At 37.5% G+C, this 8282-nt stretch overlaps 1 long non-coding RNA gene across 1 annotated transcript; it reads left to right on the top strand.

Annotated features, from left to right (window-relative positions):
* The first annotated feature begins 1401 nt into the window (after nucleotides 1-1401).
* On the top strand, nucleotides 1402-2758 carry LOC140154261 (uncharacterized). The gene is made up of 3 exons (XR_011859288.1): nucleotides 1402-1474; nucleotides 2337-2444; nucleotides 2695-2758. It is a non-coding gene; the product is annotated as an uncharacterized lncRNA (long non-coding RNA).
* The last annotated feature ends 5524 nt before the right edge of the window (nucleotides 2759-8282 follow it).

The following is an 8282-nucleotide window of genomic DNA, read 5'->3' as shown; positions in this document are numbered from 1 at the left end:
GTTGTTTCGATGATATCGGTATAGTTCTGAAGTTCCGTTATATTATACATAAAACGGTAAATATCAACCTAACGGGACGGAATGCAAACATATAATTCGCAATAGACCTTGCGAGATAAAGAACCTTAAGGTCCGTGCTGAAAAATTATTTCAGTTGAAGTTTCCTGTCATATGACAGTTGTGTGTAATCACATGAAATTCATGTAATTTCATAAGCTACCTAAAGTAACGTTTGTCCTTTAAACAATGTAATATACATCAGTTGGAATTTCAATACTTAATATAAGGATATCAAATGGCTCTTTTCAGAGCCACCATCACCCAAAAGTATCTAATATGGATTTTTGGTGAGCAGTTTCCGAAAATTTGAAATAGAAAAAAACATGGACCTAAAGAATGAAAACTCTTCGTAATTTCTTTTCTTGTCGAATCCATGTAGCAACAATCGAATTTGCAGACGAACAGTATTTTGTTATTGAAGGGAAAACGCTTGACATCAGACTGATTAGGAATGGAGTTCTGACGACGGCTGCAAATACAATTGGAGGTATTTATCAAACAGTACATTTTTCTGCAAAATGACACGATTTAATAGATAATTATGAACGGAACGGAACCGAAGGCTTTTGCTCATAACAGTACCAGTGCTTTCTGGTGAAGGAATGTCTTACAGGGAAATCGAGGATTTTAGGTTCGTAGGTACGGGCTCTGCCTTGTAAGAGGTAGATTGCGAGTTCGAACCCCGGCGGTGCCATCGTGTTGTGCTCTTGAGCAAGGCACTTTACCTTACTTGCCTCTCTCTACCCAGGGGTGAATTGGGGAGCTGTTATGAATATTGTCCATTGAGCGCCGCCCAAAGGTATGAGCATGCCTTGGGCATTTTGTGGCAGATGCCATATTCTAACGACAGCGGAATAAATGTAAAACGCTTTGATACATGTGCATATGTGAAAGGCGATGTATAAATATGATAAATACCAACATTTGCCATGTCCTGGATGTTCATGGCATCTTTTTATTGCAATATTAAGCTGTAGTGGTTTTCTACCAATAAGGAATGTTTTCTTAGATTTTGTACACATTCTGAACAACATAAAAATGCATGGGTAAAATACTGTTGTTGTTTTTCTGGATTGTGGTCGGATTAAAGGTGCTCAAACACTTAGTGTTGTTTTTAAGAAAATTAATATTATTATTGCTTTAGTATACCACAATATATCACAATTTGTTTCAGCCGTGTTAATTGAAGCCATACCTGATGCGACCCTTGATCTTACTCTATTAAGTACCGGAACAGTAACATTTGCTGACAATACAATACGTGCTATGCAGATGTCTCTCCTTATGGGGACAACGGATTCACTGATCGAGGATATTGAATGTTTTCAAATTGCACTTGATGATGCCGCTACGACTGCAGCCAATATCATAGGAAATGTTGGCACCGCTGAAGTCTGTGTCATTGATGCAACATGTAACTATAATCTTACGATATTCTTACTTGCTTGCTTGCTACTTATTTCTTGTGGTTTTCCCGAACCACGACAGCTCTCAAGCTACATTATAACATTCTGTATATAAGTTATGGAATCATTTTCAGTTTCAGGGTCACAGAAAGACAGTTTGTTTTACCGAAAGCAGCTATAATTATGATCTCACGAATACGCGTTTTTTCCAACATGCTCATAATTTATAATACCACATACCATAACCAAATTGATGCTTTTATTAAGTATTAAAGACTAGGCTGTTCACAAATTAATACATCACCATGATCGTTATGAAATACGGCATAGTTCGTGTGAATCCAAACACTTAAAAAATAACATTGTCACAATCTCGTCATGTTTAACCACTAATGCTTTGTTACCCTTTTATCCCAATCCGATTTATTGCGTACTCGTCTCACTCCAGAGGTCTCACTCTATGATTTCCTTTCATTTTCCTCCTATGACAGAAGTCAGATACAAAAAAACTAGTTCGCGTCTGAAGCCACCCGTCAATCATACTCAGAAACGGTTTGTCGTGATGATTGACATTTCTGAACGCAGCGGATTAGCCAGTGTGCCCGATGCACATTCAAACATACAAACCGTCTCAAAAGTTAGGTCCATATCAACACTACAACTTACACTTGATAGGAACCATATCAACACTACAACGCCAAAAAGCTTACTTTTTCCTTACCGACATCGTTCGCCATTTTCTGCGATTCCTTTTCACCAATGAACGCACCAGATCCCTTTTACGCACTACTAACCAATCACAGGCTTTGAGGACTTTGATTGACAGGATCATCAACTAGTTTCTTTTTCTCTGATTTTTATTACAAATAGCATGGATAGAATTTGCAGACGAGCAATATCATGTGTACGAGGGTGATATCTTATCAGTCAGACTAGTACGAGGTGGTGTGTTGCCAGTGACACCGAACACAGTTGGAGGTAGGCTAAGAAGATCACAAAAATACAATTAAAAAAATACCTGTAAAATGTTACCATTAGCATTATTTGTGCAAGAAAATCAACAAGACCCTGGCGTTGACCGTCTTTTGATACGATCATAATGTGGTTTTTGTACATATATATAAAAAGTTACATTGAGTGCAAGTAATTCGATGTCAATTCGTTTATTTGGGGTAATATTTTAAGCTCATGAAACCAGTGAAATTTCCTATTTTTGCTCTATTTGTAGTCGTTTTACTGTCACCAACACCCAACCCGTCAAACGATTTAACGCTTCTCAATGCTGGAACGTATACATTTACTGACAATACCATACGTACTGTACAAATGGAACTACTATTTGCAATAACAAACTCACAAATAGAAGGAGTTGAAAGTTTCCAGATTGAATTGGTTGATGCAACTACTACTGCAGCTAATATCATCGGCAATATTGGCACTGCTGAAGTATGTGTTTTTGACGCTACATGTGAGTAGAAGACAAAGTTATAATTGAAACCCAAAGGATTTTATTTTATTTTCGTTACCATGGTTACCAAATGAAGAGTTGAGATGCAAAAACAAATAAACGACAATTTCTTTTTGAGTTAAAGCCATCAACAACTGCCGTATAATGCTGGCGTTCAAGATATTTAAAACACACGATCAAAGTAGCACACATTTTCGTATTATTTCTTTATATTTGACCAATATATAAATCTTAGTGGGATTTAATCTTTCCCTAGAGAAATCCTTTTGAGAGGGCTGAGTTTTCGGTACTCTAGAGTGTGCAATTTTCAGAATCAGAGCCACTGACGTGTCAACACAGGGATGTCAATAATTGTGAATGACAGGAAGTGTCAATGAGTCATTTAGGGAACTTCTTGTGCATAGAACATCAGGGATCATTTTGTATAATTATCCTATTCAGGAGGAACGTCCACTGCGTTGTCATTATTGAAGTTGATATGCCAAGCTTCCTTGAACTTCCTTTCAGATCACTGGCATTTATGTCCAAAATCTCGGTATATAGTGTCCCAGTCAATGCCATGTTGGTTTTGCCTTAGCGACTGCTACTTTTTATGTGTTGCCAGAATTAGTGCCTCTATGGTGTTCACTTCTTCAAAGTTCACCCCTACCCACTTGTGTGTCCAACTGTGGGGACACACACCCATTTTTTTTTTTTGACAACTGGGGACCTGTGCGTCGACTGGGGACTTTAAATGGACCAAACTCCTACCAATCAGGGACCTGTGTGTTTTTGTGTTTAGTACAACCGACCTCACCCTACTCCATATAAGCATGATAAGTACCCAGTTGTAGTAATGTGTTTTTTTTTACATTTTCACCCATAGCCCATAGGGGGAGCCCTAGGCATAGAAAATACCGATTGGGGACGTCTCCACTTCTAGGGAAGTCCCCAGTTAGTAGGAAAAACACACACAAAAGTCCTCATTCGTAGGGTTTACGAACTCTGCCAGTGTCACCAATGTTCTTTTGATCACAATGATCCACATCAGGTCCAAGCTACGTATATGGTCAAATCCAACGAAAAGTGTTCACGGCATGTTCAGGGCCATAACTTAAAAGTATTACACAATTGGCTTTCGTTTTTGTATTGTGTTTATTCGCCTTGATCATACGCTTCGCGCCATATATAATAAGACCCCCTTCTGTGAAAAACTTAGACACAGAGACCCAAAAACACGCTATTTTGACCCATTTCTTAAGGTATTTTTAAAAACATCTAAATCAGTTATGAAAAGCAGTCATTGGATTGAATCTAAATTGATTTCCTGAAAGGTGTGTATTCAAAGATTGCCTGTTCAATTTTTCACAGTATTTGTACATAATTATGAATTTTTTGTGATCATTTTTTGAGTGGTATATTTTTACATTACCTACGAATACAATTTTCATAGTACTAGATATATCTTTAAAAAATGGAAATCACTAATAAATGTGCGATTGATACAAGCTTTGATATGTCCAATACTGAAATGCATTGCATTCAGACATCTTTATTATTGTGTTTAGCTGCCAGATATTCTAAATGGCACAAAGGTAGGTTTGGTAAAAAATATTCATTACCTCCGAATACATGTTAAAAGCTCTGTCATTTCCACAAACTGAGAGAATAGTAAATTATATTTAAGCAATAGGTGCAGGGTCATACACTCTTTAAATCTACCAAGTTTCAATAGCCTGTATTTAACAATTTCTGAGATATTAACAAAATAAGTAAGTATTCGTAGGTAGATTTCGGTAGCCGAATGTTGCCTACAAATACAATTTGACATCACGACCCTATTGTGAAACACCGCCATTCATGCCAATGCCCATATCGGTGCATAAAGAAGCCCCGTACGTTCGCTATCAAATTATATGTAATGTCAATGAAGGTTGCGAATTCACATACATGCCTGCCATGCAAAACTGAATACGGCTTATCGCTGAAAATATGTACTGAAATAGACGACGGTCTGCTCATTTGAAAGAAAAATCAGATTCGAGGAAGATTAGAAGGGGATAAATACTTGGATTTGTCAGCTGTCATGTGTGCTTCATTTTAAACGTTAACCGATCTCTGGTTTCTGAGTAATTTGTGTCCAAATTGATTTATTCGAAGGTAACTTTTGACTTTTTCGCTAAGGTTACCTACGAATACCATGGACAAAAACGACTGTTCTCATTGTCTCATGATCTAGACAACACAGTGATGGACCCTGGTATAAAGCTAATCGTAGTTGCCCTCAAACGAAAGGCCACAAGACGTTACTGACTCCAAGATGGACTTCACAAGTCTGTAATAACGGTTTTAAGCAATTTGTGTGCAATTAAGCAAATTAAAGTCACTTTAGTTCCTTTGTTTCTTACTTCAATCCTCATTCAACCGCTGTGAACCGACATTATCAATACATGATAGGGTCTCTAGTATTAATAAACGCACATAAAGAAAATAATACATTCAAAGCGCTTTATAAAATGAAGATTTGATTGTGATATCTACCAAAAGTCTAATTCTTACCTACAAATACTGAAATGTTACTTACGAATACAGCATAATACATCACATGTGTAATGAAGTGTCCCTACCAATGGAAATTAATTGTCAAAAACTTTAAGCGGTACCGCCGGACAATATTATTACCCATATACGGATTCATTCATGTACATTTGCTGTTTAACTACTTGTATATCAAAATGAAGTGTTTAAAATCTTGCTAAAAGCATCAAAAAATTTTTGATCTAAGGTAATAACATTTATTCATTTGGACGTACCATCTGAAACAGATCTAAAAACTACCATTGTATTCATTCATTAACATAATAGCAAAATTTGAACCTCTAAACTCAATATAGATATTGTTAAATCGATCATGTTACCTACGAATATCCGGGTTTCTTCACCTATTATTTTATAAAGCGTTAGGTGTATGCGTATATGAATGAAAACAAATATTTTCTGGTTGAGCTAGTATTTTCCTGACACCCTGTGGTCTACTTTACATGAAAAATGCATTAATGGGAATATTCCATTTGTTTTAGGTTGATTCGTATTGCGATAGTGAAAGCATCCTAGTGGTATTCGTAGGTAACATTGGGTTATGATGTCACATTTACTATCACACGTCCTGGATTTATTTTTCAAGATTAGTAATGGCACTTTTGGTTCCTATAAGGCCAACATGCCTTCAATCAATGGGCAAAAGGAAAACATTGTGCAGACATTTTAATTTTGGACTTTTATTTTTGGCCCGTGGACACTTTGTCAAGATAACAGTAGCATAAGGCCAATGTTCTTCAGTCGTGTCAGTCCTGTATGGAAGGTCGAGATGTCAAGTCATGAACAAATCTAAAAGTACACGTTCAGCCGGGATGTTCAACTTCAACTTGTATATCCTCAATGTTCGACGAAACAGTGTCAACTCTTTGGAATAGCGTTTGGCTGTTTCTGGATGGTGCGAGTCAAAGTTAAGATACTGGCCAGTGTGAGTTTTGTTCATATATACTGTAGTATACAAGGTCAGACTTTCTCTTAACGAGGATGTCAAGGAATGGTATTTGGTCCTTGGTTTCCTCCTCCTAAGTCTCCTAAGTATGCCTAGATTTAATAATTGCCGTACGAAGATAAGATTGTTCGGGTGGTCAGAAAAGATAAGTGAACGCGTTCGGTATCACAGTATGTATCGTCAACATAGCGTTTCCAAGTCCGAGGTAAATTAGGGGCGGTTAGAAGAGCTTCCTATACAAAATACTCCGTAAACAGGTCGGTTCGGGGTGATATCCCATCGTCAGGCCATTAGCTTGATTGAATGATGTAAGATGAGAGTAAGGATTGATCTTAACATGGTTTTCTTGTTTTGTTTGTATAGCTGACTTTCACTTTCAGAGAGTCGTATATCACGTATTAGAATCCTCGAGGTTTTTAACTATTGCTATTCTTCGCTCTGGTCCAAATGTGGCAGCTATTGCTGGGTCTGTAGGTAAGTGAACATAAAGCTAACAAAGAGCTGCAATCTTGTGCGAAAATTGTTGGGACAGATGATGTTTTATATACAGACCAAATTCCTGTGAATTGAACATAAAGCTGAAAATACATGATACGTTTCATAGCTCATGTTATGTACTTGCTTACCCCCCCCCCTCCCCTCCCCCTGGAAACAATGTTGGAGCAAACATTGAGCTTAACCACTTTGTACTATTTCTAAGCATTTAACATTGAATAAGGGGAGCGGGGATGCGTTAAATAAACAAACTGTCCCAAGCTTTTCGCGCGGGATTGTAGTAGTGATCCACGCCATCTACAAATCTGAGTTCCCAACTAGAATCCCAACCGATGTGTCGCGAGCCTAAAGCATGGTTCGTCAGATGGTCTATCCATCATGTGACACAATTTTGGCATGAGCTCGTGAATGGTCTGACTTTTGATGAAAATTGGTCGAGTTCCACGAAAGGTTGGAACTTATTGCAAGAGGTTATAATTGTTTTTCGTATTCGGTTTTATAGTTTAATTAAATTAATCATACTTCGCAAGTCGTACAATTTACGTACATTAAGGAGTCATATTTTTTAGTTTTAGCCATTTAATTAAAAATCCGGGGTGTATTTTGTTACATGAATTACATGGCAAGAGTCAAGGAAACCAATAATTACATTTATATTTCCATAGGTCTCACGGTTATTGAGATTAGCTCAATACTATCAAAACGAAAGTTTCGGGTGTTTTATGCACATGGGTTGGAAATGATACACCTTATGTATATCAAGCCTTGTGATCTCCTTTATAGAACCATACGATTACTCTTGTATGTCCGCTTTATTTATCTCAATATTTGAGTCCAAACACCGCTACGACCCGCCTTCAACATAACATGATTACGACTGTTAACACTATAAACAGCAAACGGATATGGCAAGCCAAGGGGGCCAAAAGCGTGGAACAGCTACGCGTAGCTTCTTTCTCGTTACGAGCAGCTGTTTGACCAATCAAAATAGTCCAATTTAATCACGTGGTTGGGTCGTTAGCTGCACGTAGTATAGTTATAGGTATCCTCTTTCACAATTATTATCTTGTAATTAATTTACGGAATTAGCATAGATAACGAACGGGTAAAGGAGGCCAAATCACAGCACGTGTCAAGAGAACATGTTGCTAATGCCTGGCTAAAATGACACAAAGCATATTTATTTAGTGATTCCAAGTTTACACCGTGTTTAATAGCAAGTAACTTTATACTCGGGCTGTATTAGCGGTGCAGGGGATATGAAGGTCAAACAACAACAACTACTGATGTAAAGCGCTGTGTAAAGATATTGCAGGGAAAGCGATATCAC

This window comes from Amphiura filiformis, chromosome 6 (assembly GCF_039555335.1).
Source record: "Amphiura filiformis chromosome 6, Afil_fr2py, whole genome shotgun sequence".
NCBI classification, from domain to species: domain Eukaryota; kingdom Metazoa; phylum Echinodermata; class Ophiuroidea; order Amphilepidida; family Amphiuridae; genus Amphiura; species Amphiura filiformis.
This window is presented reverse-complemented; position numbering and strand designations above follow the sequence as displayed.